The sequence below is a fragment of the Rattus norvegicus genome, chromosome 1 (assembly GCF_021556685.1).
Source record: "Rattus norvegicus strain SHRSP/BbbUtx chromosome 1, alternate assembly SHRSP_T2T, whole genome shotgun sequence".
Classification (NCBI taxonomy): Eukaryota; Metazoa; Chordata; class Mammalia; order Rodentia; family Muridae; genus Rattus; species Rattus norvegicus.
Genome location: NC_141534.1, coordinates 74,992,620 through 75,006,607, shown reverse-complemented (window position 1 = coordinate 75,006,607; position 13,988 = coordinate 74,992,620). Strand labels below are relative to the sequence as shown.

Genomic DNA, 13,988 nt, shown 5'->3' with positions numbered 1-13,988 from the left:
AATAACAAAGTATCTGCCCTTCTGTGAGCATGATAAGTTGAAATCTGCAATGTACAGCACATATATGCATGGGGTATGTATATATAATTGTTTAGAATTTTATTGGTTACTGAAGTTATCACATGAATCATCCCAAGTTCTTTCTGATTAAACTTCACTCCCCAGTGGATTTGCCAAGTGCTTTCTTCCCACATGCTTTGATTCTGAGGGCTTGCTTTCAGAATAACAAGCAATATAGATTAAAAAAAAAAAAACTTTTCATGATTCCTCTCTAGCCACAGGCAGTATGATTCCTTCCAAGACAACAGAGATTCAGGCACAAGGCATGAAAGCCTTAGTGAATTCAGCCACAAATGTAACCAAAGAAACTACTCACGGGAAAGGCATTTATGATGATAAAAACATGTAAACCAGATGATGCCATGCTAAATGATATGGAGAAGGTACCCAAAGTCCGTATCTGTCCTGAGAAAGTCTCAGACAACCTGATCTGTAGAAATGAAGAGAATCAATCCTAGTTTTGCTTTCCAGGATCTCCACAGGTCACAGAATTTTTAAAAAGGTGTCTGTACACCAATATTATATCCAGGCCCCTTTCTAAACAGTTTGTATCTTATTGCAATGAAACTAACTGTTTTACAGATTTGATTTCCAATTTTGTGTCAATACAGCAATCAAGTTTCTTTTATGAATCTAAACTTTCTGTGATATTATATTATCCAGCATGAATCTCTGAATAGATATATTGTCTTGACATGCCTTTTTCCTAGAACATTGGGTCTACCCACTGATAATTCATACCTGAGAACGTAGCACCTTTAACAAATAGAATACCATAGAAAAATAGCTTGTTTTAAATCCCCTATAATACTGAGTAATGCTGTCAAAAGAGAAGTATTATTTCTAAAATCAGAGAAAAGAGTGATGCCAGTGATTTGATTGTATGGGGGTCTGTAGTCATGATGCATGCTAATGCAAATGCCCACCATAAGAACTAAACACAGCACAGAGTGTAAATCTTTGTGTAAATAATGGCTCATTTTAGATAGGGATAAATCAGTGTTACTGGGGTAGGACACAGCTGAGCTTCAATATCCTTTCTGCTCTACTCTTCCTCAATGTCTGGATGTAGGAGCCCTTCATCCCACCTTACTGCCACTCCCTGGGGACTCCATGACTTGGATAGGACTACACTACTCCAAACATTGTTGTCAGCTTTTTGACTAATCATTTCCACTCTGCTTGTGGTAAAATGAAGTATTTTGATTAGAATTTCCCTGATAGCTAAGGCTGTTCTTATTTAGGTGGCTGTTTTTAGCTCTTTACTTCTTCTTTTTAATATTTTACATAAACTTTTTAATACTTTAAATTAAGATATCTTTGTTTACATTTGGATTTTTGATACACTTTATAATATTTTAATTTTTATATTTTATTATTTTTACATTGTTAATACTTTTATTAATGATTCCATTCATTTACATCTCAAATGATGGACTATTTCTCGTTTACACATCCACAACCCCTCTACCTGCCAAACCTTCTATGGATGCCTCCTTGTATGCTCTTTGGCTGGTAATCGAGTTCCTAGGAATAATAGGTTGTCTAGCCAGCTGATATTGTTACTTTTTAAAATTTTATTATTCTTGAGTATTTTATGTATTTACATTTCAAATATTATACCCTTTACTTCTTCTCCCAAAACACCTCCTGTATACCTGATTCTATGAGAATGTTCGCATTCCCACCCACCCTGGCATTACCCTACATTGGGGAAACAAGCCTTCACAGGACCAAGGGCTTTCCCTCCCATTGATGCTGGACAATGCCATCCTCTGCCACATAAATATCTAGAGTCATGGGAACCTCCATGGGTACACATTTCCTCTGCCACATAAATGGCTGGAATCATGGGAACCTCTGTGTGCATACATTGGTTGGTGGTTTAGTCCCTGTGAGCTCTGGTTTGTTTGGTTGCTATTTTTGTTTTTCCTATGGTGCAACAAACCCCTTCAGCTCCTTCAGTCTCTTCTCTAACTCCTCCATTGAGGTCCTCTTGTTCAGTTCAATGCTTAGCTGCAACCATTCTAATCTATATCAGTAGAGCCCTGGCAGAACCTCTCAGGAGACACACCTATCTGGCTCCGCTCAGCAATCATTTCTTGGCATCAGTGATTTGTTTGGTGGGAACGTATGGGATGGATGCCCAGGTGAGGCAGTCTCTCTGGATGACAATTTCTTCACTCCCTTCTCAACCATTTGTCCCTGTATCTCTGCCCTTGAGTATTTTGTTCACCCTTCTAGGAAGGAATGAAGCATTAGCATTTTGTTGGTCTTCCTTCTTCTTGGACTTCTAATCTGTGAATTTTTTCTTAGATATTCTGAGCTTTTGTGCTATTAACCACTTATCAGTGAGTGCATGCCATGTGTATTCTTTTGTGACTGGGTTACCTCCTTCAGGATGATAAATTCATTCATTCATTTCTTTCTTTCTTTCTTTCTTTCTTTCTTTCTTTCTTTCCTTCTTTCTTTCTTTCTTTCTTTCATTCTTTCTTTCTCCTTCCTTCCTTTCTTCCTTCCTTCCTTCCTTCCTTCCTTCCTTCCATCTTTCTTTTTCTGGCTCAATATCCAGTGTCATCAGGTTGGGTTGGTAACAGTGCTCTCAACAGGGGCCTGCTAACTAACCAGTTTTGTCACGCTGGGTAGCTTACATTGCTCTCAACAGTGGTGAGCTCACTGGCCCATTGACCTACTTTCTATCTCATTATTTTTTCTCATTTCACTTTTTCTGTATATGTAAATTAGATATTTGTTATTTTACATTTCTTCCTTCTTTTTTCTTTTATTGGATATTTTCATTTATATTTGAAATGTTTTTCTTTTAATTTTAAAGTCTTAAATTATTTATTTCTTTTTTTCATTTTTTTTAAATTGGGTATTTCTTCTTTACATTTCAAGAGTTATTCCCTTTCCCAGTTTCTTGTCCATAAGTCCCCTAATCTCTCTCCCTCCCCTTCTAAAGGGTGTTCCCCTCCCCATTTATCTCCCCTTATCACCCACTCCCCCAGACAATCCCCTACACTTGGGGTCCAACCTTGACAGAACCAAGGGCTTCTCCCAACATTAAAATGCTATTCTCTTCCCCAGTTTCCCATACATAAGCCCCCCCCGTACCCTGCTCCTCCCCTACTTCTATAAGGGTGTTCCCCTTTCAATCCACTTCCCCTTTTTGCTCCCCACCAACATTCCGATACACTGGGCGGTTCAGCCTTGTCAGGATGAAGGTCTTCTCCTTCCATTGGTCCCCAACAAGGTGATCCTCTGCCACATGTGCAGCTGGAGCCATGGATCACCCCATGTATAGTCTTTGGGTACTGATTTAGTCCCTGGGAGCTCTGGTTGTTGCCATTTTTGTTCTTATGGGATTGCCAGCCCCTTCAGCTCTTTCAATCCTTTCTCTAATTCCTCCAACAAAGATGCTGTGCTCTGTGCAATGGTTTGCTGCTAGCTTTCGCCTCTGTATTTGACATGCTCTGGTCATGTCTCTTAGGAGACAGATGAATCAGGCTCCTGTCAGCATGCAGTACTTAGCTTCATCAGTCTTATGAAGTTTTGATAGTTGCGTGTGTGTGTGTGTGTGTGTGTGTGTGTGTGTGTGTGTGTGTACACACACATGGGCCATATACCCATGTAGGAAAACTCTGAATAGCTGTTCCTTCCATCTCTACTCCAAATGTCTCCTCCATAATCCCTCCTATGAATATTTTTGTTCCCCCTTTTAAGAAGGAGTAAAGCATCCAAACTTTGGTCATCTTTCTTCTTTAGTTTCATATATCTGTGGATTGTATCTTGGGTAATTCAAGCTTTTGGACTAATATCCACTTATCAGTGAGTGAATACTACCCACGTGTATTTTTCTATGATTGGATTACCTCACTCAGGACGATATTTTCTAGTTTAATCCATTTGCTTTGAATTTCATGAAGTCATTGTTTTTGATAGCTGAATGTGTTGATGTACCAAATTTTCTATATCCATTCCACTGTTGAAGGGTATCTAGGTTCTTTCCAGCATCTGCCTAATATATGCTACTATGAACATAGTGGAACATGTGTACTTGTTGTATGTTGCAACATCTTTTGGGTATATGCCCAGGAGAGGTATAGCAGGGTCCTCAGGTAGTGTAATGTCCAATTTTCTGAGGAACCTCCACACAGATTGCCAGAGTTGTTGTACAGTTTGCAATCTCACCAACAATGGAGGAGTGTTCCTTTTTCTCCACATCCTTGCCAGCATCTGTTAGCACGTGAGTTTTTGATTCTGAGTGATGTGAGGTGGAATTTGAGTGTTGTTTTGATTTGCATTTCCCTGATGACAAAGGATGTTGAACATTTTTTAGGTACGTCTCAGCTATTCTATATTACCAAACTGATAATGTTTTATTTAGCTCTGTATTCCATTTTAATAGGGTTATTTGTTTTTCAGGAGTCTAACTTCATGAGTTCTTTGTGTATTTGGATATTAGCCCTATATCAGATGGAGGACTGGTTAAGATCTTTTCCCAATCTGTTGTTAGTCCTTTTGTCCTAGTGATAATATCCTTTGCCTTACAGAAGCTTTGCAGGTTTTTGAGGTCCCATTTGTTAATTTTTGATCTTAGCACATAAGCCATTGATGTTTTGATCAAGAAATTTTCCCAGTGCCCATGTGATCGGGAATCTTTCCCAATTTTCCTTCTGTTAGTTTGAGTGTATCTGGTTTGATGTAGAGGTCTTTAATACACTTGGACTTACGAATTGTACAGGGTGATAAAAATGGATATATTTGCATTCTTCTATATTTGCATGGATATATTTGTTGAAAATGGTACCTTGTTTCCATTGTATGTTTTAGCAACTTTGTCAAAGATGAAGTGACCATAGGCATGTGCACTCATTTCTGGGTCTTCAATTCTATTCCACTGATCTACCTGCCTGTTTCTGTACCAATACCATACAATTTTTATCACTATTGCTCTCTAATATTGCTTGAGTTCAGGGATGGTGATTTTGCCAGAAGTTGTTTTATTGTTGACTATACTTTGTGCTATCCTGTGTTTTGTTTTATTCCAAATGAATTTGCAAATTGCTCTTTCTAACTCTATGAAGAATTGAGGTTGGTTTTGATGGGGATTGCATTGAATCTGTAGATCGCTTTTGGCAAAATGGCTATTTTTACTTTATTATTCTTGCTAATCCATAAGCATGGGATTCTTTTCATCTGCTGAGATCTTCTTCAATTTCTTTCTTTAGGCTTGAAATTCTTCTCATAGAGATCTTTCACTTGCTTGGTTAGCATCACATGGAGGTATTTTATATTATTTGAGACTCTTGTGAATGGTGTCATTTTTCTCATATTTTTCTCAGGCTCTTTATCCTTTGAGGAGAGGAAGACTATTGATTTGTTTGAGTGAATTTTATACCCAAACACTTTGCTGAAGTTGTTTATCTGGCTTAGTAGTTCTCTGGTGGAACTTTTGGGGTCACTTAAGTATACTACCTTATCATTTACAAATAGTGATATTTTTACTTCTTCCTTACCATTTTGTGTCCTTTTGATATCATTTTGTTGTCTGATTACTCTGCGTAGGAATTTGAATACTATATTGAATAAGTTTGGAGAGAGTGGGCAGCCTTCTCTAGGCCCTGATTTCAGTGGGGTTGCTTCAAATTTCTCTCTATTTAGTTTAATGTTCACTACTGATTGGCTATATATTTCTTTTACTATGTTTAGGTATGGGCCTTGAATTCCTGATCTTTCCAGGACTTTTATCCTGAAGGGGTGTTGAATTTTGTCAAATGCTTTCTCAGTATCTAACAAAATGATCATGTGCTTTTTTTTTCTCTTTGAGTCTGTCTATATAGTGGGTTACATTGATGGATTTCTGTATATTGAACCATTCCTTTATCCCTGGGACGAAGACTACTTGATCATGATGGACGATCATTTTGGTGGATTCTTGGATTCAGTTTGTGAGAAATTTATTGACTATTTCAGTGTCAATATTCTTAAGTGAAATTGGTCTGAAGTTCTCTTTCATTCTTGGGTCTTTGTGTGGTTTAGATATAAACTTAATTGAGGCTTTAAAGAAGGAATTGGGTAGTGCTCCATCTGTTTCTAATTTGTGGAATACTTTGGACAGTATTGGTATCAGATCTTCTATGAAGGTTTGATAGAACTCTGCAATAAACCCATATAGTCCTAGGCTCTTTTTGTTTGGGAGACTTTTCATAACTACTACTCTTTCTTTAGGAATTATGGGTTTTTTTAGATGGTTTATCTGATACTGACTTAACTTTGGTACCTGGTATTTGTCTAGAAAATTATCCATTTCATTCAGATTTTCCAGGTTTGTTGAAATAAGCTTTTGTAATAGAATCTGATGATTTTTATTAATTTCCTCTGATTCTGTTGATATGTCTCATTTTTCATTTCTGATTTTGTTAATTTAGATACTCTATCTGTGCACTCTGGCTAGTGTGGCTAAGGTTTTATCTATCTTGTTGATTTTCTAAATGAACCAGCTCCTGGTTTTGTTGATTCTTTGTATAGCCTTATTTGTTCCTACTTGGTTGATTCCAGCCCTGAGTTTCATTATTTTGTGCTTTCTACTTTCCCTTGGGTGTGTTTGCTTCTTTTTGTTCTAGAGCTCTTAGGTGTGCTAATGTATGTTCAGTCCTGTTTCTTTTGGAGGCTCTCTGAGCTATGAGCTTTCCTCTTAGCAGTGCTTTAATTGTATCCATAATTTGAGTATATTGTGACTTCATTTTCACTAATTTCTAAACAGTATTTAATTTATTTCCTTATTTATTGTTTAACCAAGTTAACATTGAGTAGAGCATTGTTCAACCACCATGCATATGTGGGCTTTCTGCTGTTTTTGTTATTTGTTGAAAACCAGCCTTAGTCCATGATGGTCTTATATGATGCATTGGGTTAATTCAATCTTCTCATATCTGTTGAGGTTTGTTTTGTGACCAATTATAAGGTCAAATTTTGAGAAGGTGCCATGAGGTTCTGAGAAGAAGGTACATTATTTGTTTTAGAATGAAATGTTCTATAAATATCTGTTAAGTCCATTTTGTTCATAACTTCTGTTAGTTTTTCTGTTTTTGTTTAATTTCTGTTTTTAATCATCTGTCCATTGAGGAGAGTGTGGTGTTGAAATCTCCTAGTGTTATTGTGTGAGATGCAATATATACATTGAGCATTAATAAGGCTCTTTTATGAATATAGGTGCCCTTGCATTTGGGACATAGATATTTAGGAGAGTTCATATTAATGGATTTTTCCATTCTCCAATATGAAGTGTCCTTCCTTATCTTTTTTAAAGACTTTTGTTTGAAAGTCATTTTATTCAGTATTAGAATGCATACTCCAGCCTGTTTCTTCAGACCATTTGCTTGGAAAGGTATTTTCCAGCCTTTTACACTGAGGTAGTGTCTTTCATTGTATCTGAGCCATGTTTCTGATGTGTAGCAAAATGGATCTTCTTTACATACCCAGTCTACTAGTCTATGTCCTTTTATTGGGAAATTGAGTCCATTGATGTTAAAAGATATTAAGGAATAGTGACTGCTTCTTCCTGTTACTTTTGTTGTTAGAGGTGAAATTATATTTGTGTATCTCTCTTCTTTTGGTTTCATTGCAAGGAGATTACTTTCTAGGGTGTAGTTTTCCTCCTTGTGCTTGTTAGTTACTTTTCCAATATTATTCCATTTTCTGGTTTCCAGTCCATATGCCTCCTATACCATACCCCTCTCCATCTTCTATAACAATGTTTCCCCATGCTAATCACTCCACTTCCTGCCTCCTTGCCCTGGCATTCCCCTACACATGTCTGGGGGAAGGTTCTAGCCTTTGCAGGACCAAGGGCTGCTCCTCCCATTAGTGCCCAACAAGGCCATCTTCTGGTACATATGCAGCTGGAACCACGGGTCTGTCTATGTGTAGTCTTTGGGTAGAGATTTCATCCCTGGGAACTCTTAGTAGTATTGTTCTTTTATGACTGGGTTAACCCACTCAGGATATTTTCTAATTCTATCCATTTGCCTAAGAATTTCATGAAGTCATTGTTTTTAAAGCTGAGTAGTACTCCATTGTTTAACTATACCATATTTTCTGTATCATTTCCTCTGTTGAGGGACATCTGGGGTTTTCCAGCTTTTGTATATTATAAATAAGTCTTCTGTGACATGTTTCTTTTTTATATGTTAGAGCATTCTTTGGGTATATGCCCAGGAGTGGTACAGCTCTGTCCTCAGATATTACAATGTCCAATTTTCTGAGGAACCTCCAGAATGATTTCCAGAGTTGTTGTACCAGCCTGCAATCCCAGCCAAAATGGTAGAGTGTTCCTCTGTCTCCACATTCTCGCCAGCATCTACAGTTGTGTAAGTATTTGATCTTAGCCATTCTGACTAGTAGTATGAGTTATGTCATGGTCGTTTTGATTTGCATTTCCCGGATAACTAAGGTTGTTTTCATTTCTTTAGGTGCTTCTCACCCAAATGGTATTGCTCAGTTGAGAATACATTGTTAAGCTCTATAACCTATTTTAATAGGATTATTTGAATCTCTACAGTCTAACTTCTTGTGTAGAATTATTTGTTCCTGCTGCATCTATAATATGACATTAACAAGGATAGACATTACCTCAGTGTATATGATAGGAGAAGATATTCAAAGCAAATGGAACAGTGACACAAACAAGTGTAAACACATTGGCTTATGACAAAAGAGGTATTTCACCCAAACTTATTAAAGGAAAGAGGAAAGAATACTACATACTCATTAGAGGAAAAAAATTCCCCAAGGGGAAATTGTACTTCTAAGTATCTATGCACCAAACACAAGAGCAGCCACGTTCATAAAAGAAACATACCCAATAAATAAAAACCGCATATTGACACATAATGATAACGGGTGCCTTTAATAGTCTACTATCACCAATAAACAGGTCTTTCAACAAAAACTCAATATAGAATGTTGGCACTAAATAAAGTTAGAAATTAAATGAACTTATTATACTTTTACAGATGATTTTACCCAAACACAAATGTATTTGCCTTTTCTCAGTAGCTCATGAAACTTTCTCCAAAAACAACCACATAGTTGAACAAGAAGCAAGTCTCAACAGATAGAAGAAAGCTGAAATATCGTACTTATTCCTCCTTTACTAACACAGATTAAAGCTGGACAATAACAAAAGAAATCAAACAACCTCATGCAAACTTAACAATAACTACTGAATGAGAAATTCATAAAATAATTCCAGAAAAGAGAAACAAAAAGAGCCCTGCCTAATGCTTTTTAGAAAGCCCCAATTACACTACACCTATACCACACAAAGTCACACATCCATCACAAGAAAATTATAGACCAATTTCTATTATGATTGAAGTGAAAAAAATAAGTAATCTTTTTCATGTTCAATTCAAGAACATGTGCAATGTATAATCCAAAATGATAAAATAGGATTATTCTCATTTTAGCAGTGATGGTTAACATGTATATATCAGCAAATATATTTGACCATAAAAGCAGGCAGAAACACACAAACAACATGATGTTCTCATTAGATGCTGAAAACTCCTTTCATAAAATCAAATAGCCCTTTCTGACAAAAGTTGAAGATAGTCTTGGGAAACAAAGGGCATATTTTAATATAATATAGCCATTTACATCAATCCCATTATAAACAACCGATTTAGATTGAAACTCAAAGTGTTTCCACTAAAGTCAGGATCAAAGCAAGGATTCCATTCTATACATAGCTATTTAGTGTAGTACTTGAAACCATTTTTTTGTAGTGTGTTTCATTTTTCTTTTCTTTTAAAATAATCAATCATTTTATTTTTTGACTTGCAGAATGTTGATCCTCTCCAAGTCCACTTCCCACAGTTCTTCCCTCTATTCCACTTCTTCTTCACATCTGAGAGGGGGCCGACTCTGTCACCTCCCCCCATCTTTCTTCCTTAGGACATCTAGTCTCTACAAGATTAGGCACATCTTTCCCATTGGGTACTGACAAGGCAATCCTTTGCTACATATATGGCTGGGGTGCTCAGTCCAGACTGTGTATGTTCCTTGGTTGGTAGCTTAGTGTCTGGGAGCTCCCAGAGTTCCAGGTTAGTTGACACTGTTGGTCTTCCTATGGAATTGTCATCCTCTTCAGTTCCTTCAATCCTTCCTCTAACTCTACCATAGGGAGCCCTGACCACAGTACAATAGTTGGCTGTGAGTATCTGCATCTGTTTCATTTGGCAGCTAGTACAGCTTCCCAGAGAACAGCCATGCTAGACTCCTGTCTGCAAGTTCAATATAGCTTCAGGGGCAAAGGACAACCTCTTGAATAGGTCTGTTGTAGAAAAGGATTATTAAGAGAGTATGGATGAATTTATTTTCCAGGACCTTTGGACTGGCTATAATAGCAAAGAGAATTGTTTGCAGACAGTACATACTGCAAATGCTCGATCAGATTTTTATATGAAACCCTTCTGGCAACCATAACAGAAAATAATAATCATGCTAAACCTAAGTTCATAGGTATCAAACTTGCTGACAGTGCTAAGATATCCATGACCAAATTATGAGACTCTTATACTTATGAGCAGCTGCAGAGCACACATCTTCTCCTTTTCAGCATGTTTCCCAAGACTGCAGCTCTTCTGACATGGGAGATTCCAGGGCCACTGAGTTGAGGGTTCCTGAGCTTGTAGCTCCTGATTATATCTCCTAATTGAAGACCCTGCAAGGACACATGGCATGGCACCTATGTCACCGGGAATTTTAAAGTCCTAAAGAATGCCTCTTTATCGTCCCTGAAATCTGAAGCATGTTGCTTCCTTCCCCTGGTTCCACAATGAACAGTGGATTTTTTATCACTTTGATTGGACTCCTTAGAGTTAATTTCTGGCCCTGCCCACTACAACCAGGTTCCACTCATTTAACTCCTGTAAACCAATCCATGCTAGGTGCTTTCCTTTTCTTAATTCATTGTCCAAGTACATCCTTTTCTTTCTTTCTTTTTTTTTTAATGGGAAACCAGCTCACATTTGTGATATCCTAAAATTGTACAAGTTTTTTTTACATCTACCCTCCCACCCCATGTGTCGACTTTTAAAATGACAGAAAAACATCACCAATCACAGGTTGAATGGTTTAGTAAGTTTACCCGTTCAGTTCCTATATGAAGCACCCAGTATTTCTTAAAACACCAGTCTGACCTGGCAGTTGGACAACAGTGAATTTTATCTTCAGAATTGCTATGATGCAGTGGCATTGTCCAGAACTAGTACCTCCCCATAGCTGGGGAACTTTAAATGTACCAGTGAAAACACCTGTTTTCCCTTCAAGGGGAACAAAGAGCATGACTCCTCAAAACCCAACTAGTTTGGCCTAGGTCTATCTGTCCAATCTCTTAGGCTTGTTTCCCCCATTCCTTTCCTGTTCTGCAGCAGAGCAATAAAGACCAAAACCTAACCTGAGTTACAAAAAAACAAGACAGTGATGGCTATAGAGGGAGTGACTTGGAGCAGCTGGAGTGCACCTTTACCTCCCACATACAAGGTATGTGCTTCACAGAAAAACAGTAACAACAAATTCACAAAATACAACAGTTAAAATTACAAAGCCCATTCATCCAGGGGTGCTGGGAGGCAGGAGGAAGTGGGAAGGTAAATGACACAAGGAAGTGGGGGGGGGGGAAGTACGCAAATCAGTCCAGGCACAGGAGCTGGCAAAAGCTAAAAAAACAGCTGGAAAACTGTTCCTTCCAGACCTAGGATGGTGGTAAAAATCCACATACTGGAGTCAGGAAGATTCCAATTCAAAGACAAAGGAATATGCAGAGGGCCCTTGGCAGTTGGTCCTGCCTTCCACAGCAGGGGGAGGAAAACCAAGAAAAGAGCTGCCACATCCTCCACCCAGTCCCACCCGTCCCCTTTGACAGCAGGACTCAGTGGCCTGCAGCAGCTTTCAGTTTGGCAGGAGAAGGATGTGGCGAAGGGAACTGCTCTGCGGAGGATGAGCTGCTCAGGGCCGAGTGTAGGTAGACCGACTTGTGGAACAGTCTGTTGCTTTAAAAGACCACCAAGGTGGGGCTGGGGATTAGCTCACTGGTAGAGCGCTTACCTAGGAAGCGCAAGGCCCTGGGTTCGGTCCCCAGCTCCGAAAAAAAAAAAAGAAGAAGAAGAAGAAAAAAAAACACCAAGGATAAGAGGAGCAACTGGAAAAGATATGCTTTTCCAGGAGTCTTTGCTTCATTGACGCTGATGATGAATAAAGGAAACAGGATAGAAAAGAGGCAGCCACTGATAATGTAGGAGGATTGCATTGCTGTGAGGAAAGCCAAGGGCAAGCCAAACCCAAAGTAGTAAGGCCAGTTCCTTTCTATGTTTGACAATCGCTGGTGCATTTCAATTCCTTTGCTGAACCAAAGGTACTCAAAGCAGTAGAGTGAGTGGAGAAGAGACATATGCAGCAAACTAACCAGCTGGCCCACAAGATGGATGGGGAAGAGACTCACAACTTCCTCTGAATAAGGAATAGTGCCTGTAGCAAAAGGTTGAAGAGCATGTCAGCAATTATTTTGCTGATACTGGGGGATGGATGAGGTTTCCTCCCTGATACATCAAAAGCCAAGTCAGCTGTATCTTGGAACCAAATGGCATTCACAACTTTGCTAAGCACAAACAGGGGGAGCACCCAAAGAGCACTGCAAATTGATGTGAGGAAGAATTCCAGCCATGTCCAAACATCTCCATGTAGTGACGGATCACCAATAATCCGGGCTGTTACTGATTGAAGAACAGGAATAAACACACGACAAAACAAGAGGAGACTGAACCAGAATGCTCCACCGTTCCAAGCACAGCACTGAAAAATTCTACTAACAATATGTGGCTCACTCTCTCGCTTCCGCTCTACACTCTGGGCTCTCCTCTGGGGCAAGAGGCTACTTACCCTCCTTCGACGCTGCTCTTCTCTCTTCTGCTGGATCCAAGCATCTAGCTTTGAGATGGTACAGATGCCCCAGATGGAGTCTTTGATTCCCCTGCCAAGGTCCTGCAGAAAGGTTTTGACACTGTCAGTCATCTCTTCACTGCTCAGACTAACAATTACAGAGAGAGGGAAGTGCCTCCAAATCACTCATCACGGGACGGCCCCGCCACAGACCGCAGAGGCTCCAGCCCGGGCACATGCCCACTGAGTCTCTGTTGGCCTGCTCTGCCCGGCTGCCCGCTGTGCCCCGGCGCTAGGCGCTCGGAGAGCCTGGGCTGCGCCCACACTGGGCTTGCCCGGGCCACACGGGGCAGCTGGGAAGTCGGGCGGGCCATCCTTTTCTTATTTACTCTTCTTATATGGCAAATTCCCTGCACCCTGGAGACCAGTCGCCTGTTCTCTATTTTACTCTGTCTTCCAAACTGCTCCACCTTTCAGGCTTCCCTGGACCTCCTCTGCACAGAAACCCCATGTGCTTTGTACCAGCCTGGACCAAAACTGGATTTTGTCAGATGTTGTATCCTGGTATCTGCCCACTACACAGGGGACTAAACTTTTCAGATAAATGTTACCTCACCTAACTTTGAATCTTGGAATACCAGTCTTCGGGACTAAAAAAAATACATGGAAAGAAAACAAATTCTATAAATTCAGACTTGTTTTTGTCCCATTCCCAAAACCCAGTATTAACTTTGAAGAGACCTTCACACAGTAGGTGATCCTGGGATCCACAAAAAAACACCAAATTTCACAGAGAGATTCTTTATTAAACTGGGCAGAAAATTAAAGTGATTGATTTCTAACTCAGGCCAAAAACAGCAGCAAAGGACCTTACAGTGGTGATTGTTCAAAAGGTAAAAACAGGGGGAAGTCTGTTAGAATGGGCAAGGATATTCTGGTTGTTGTGACTGACATGTCAATTAGGGGAATCCAAGTTTTCTATT

The 13,988-nt window shown here is 39.3% G+C and overlaps 1 pseudogene; it reads right to left on the bottom strand.

Moving 5' to 3' along the window:
- Positions 1–11,355: 11,355 nt before the first annotated feature.
- On the bottom strand, positions 11,356–13,185 carry EI24-ps1 (EI24, autophagy associated transmembrane protein, pseudogene 1; annotated as a pseudogene).
- Positions 13,186–13,988: the final 803 nt, after the last annotated feature.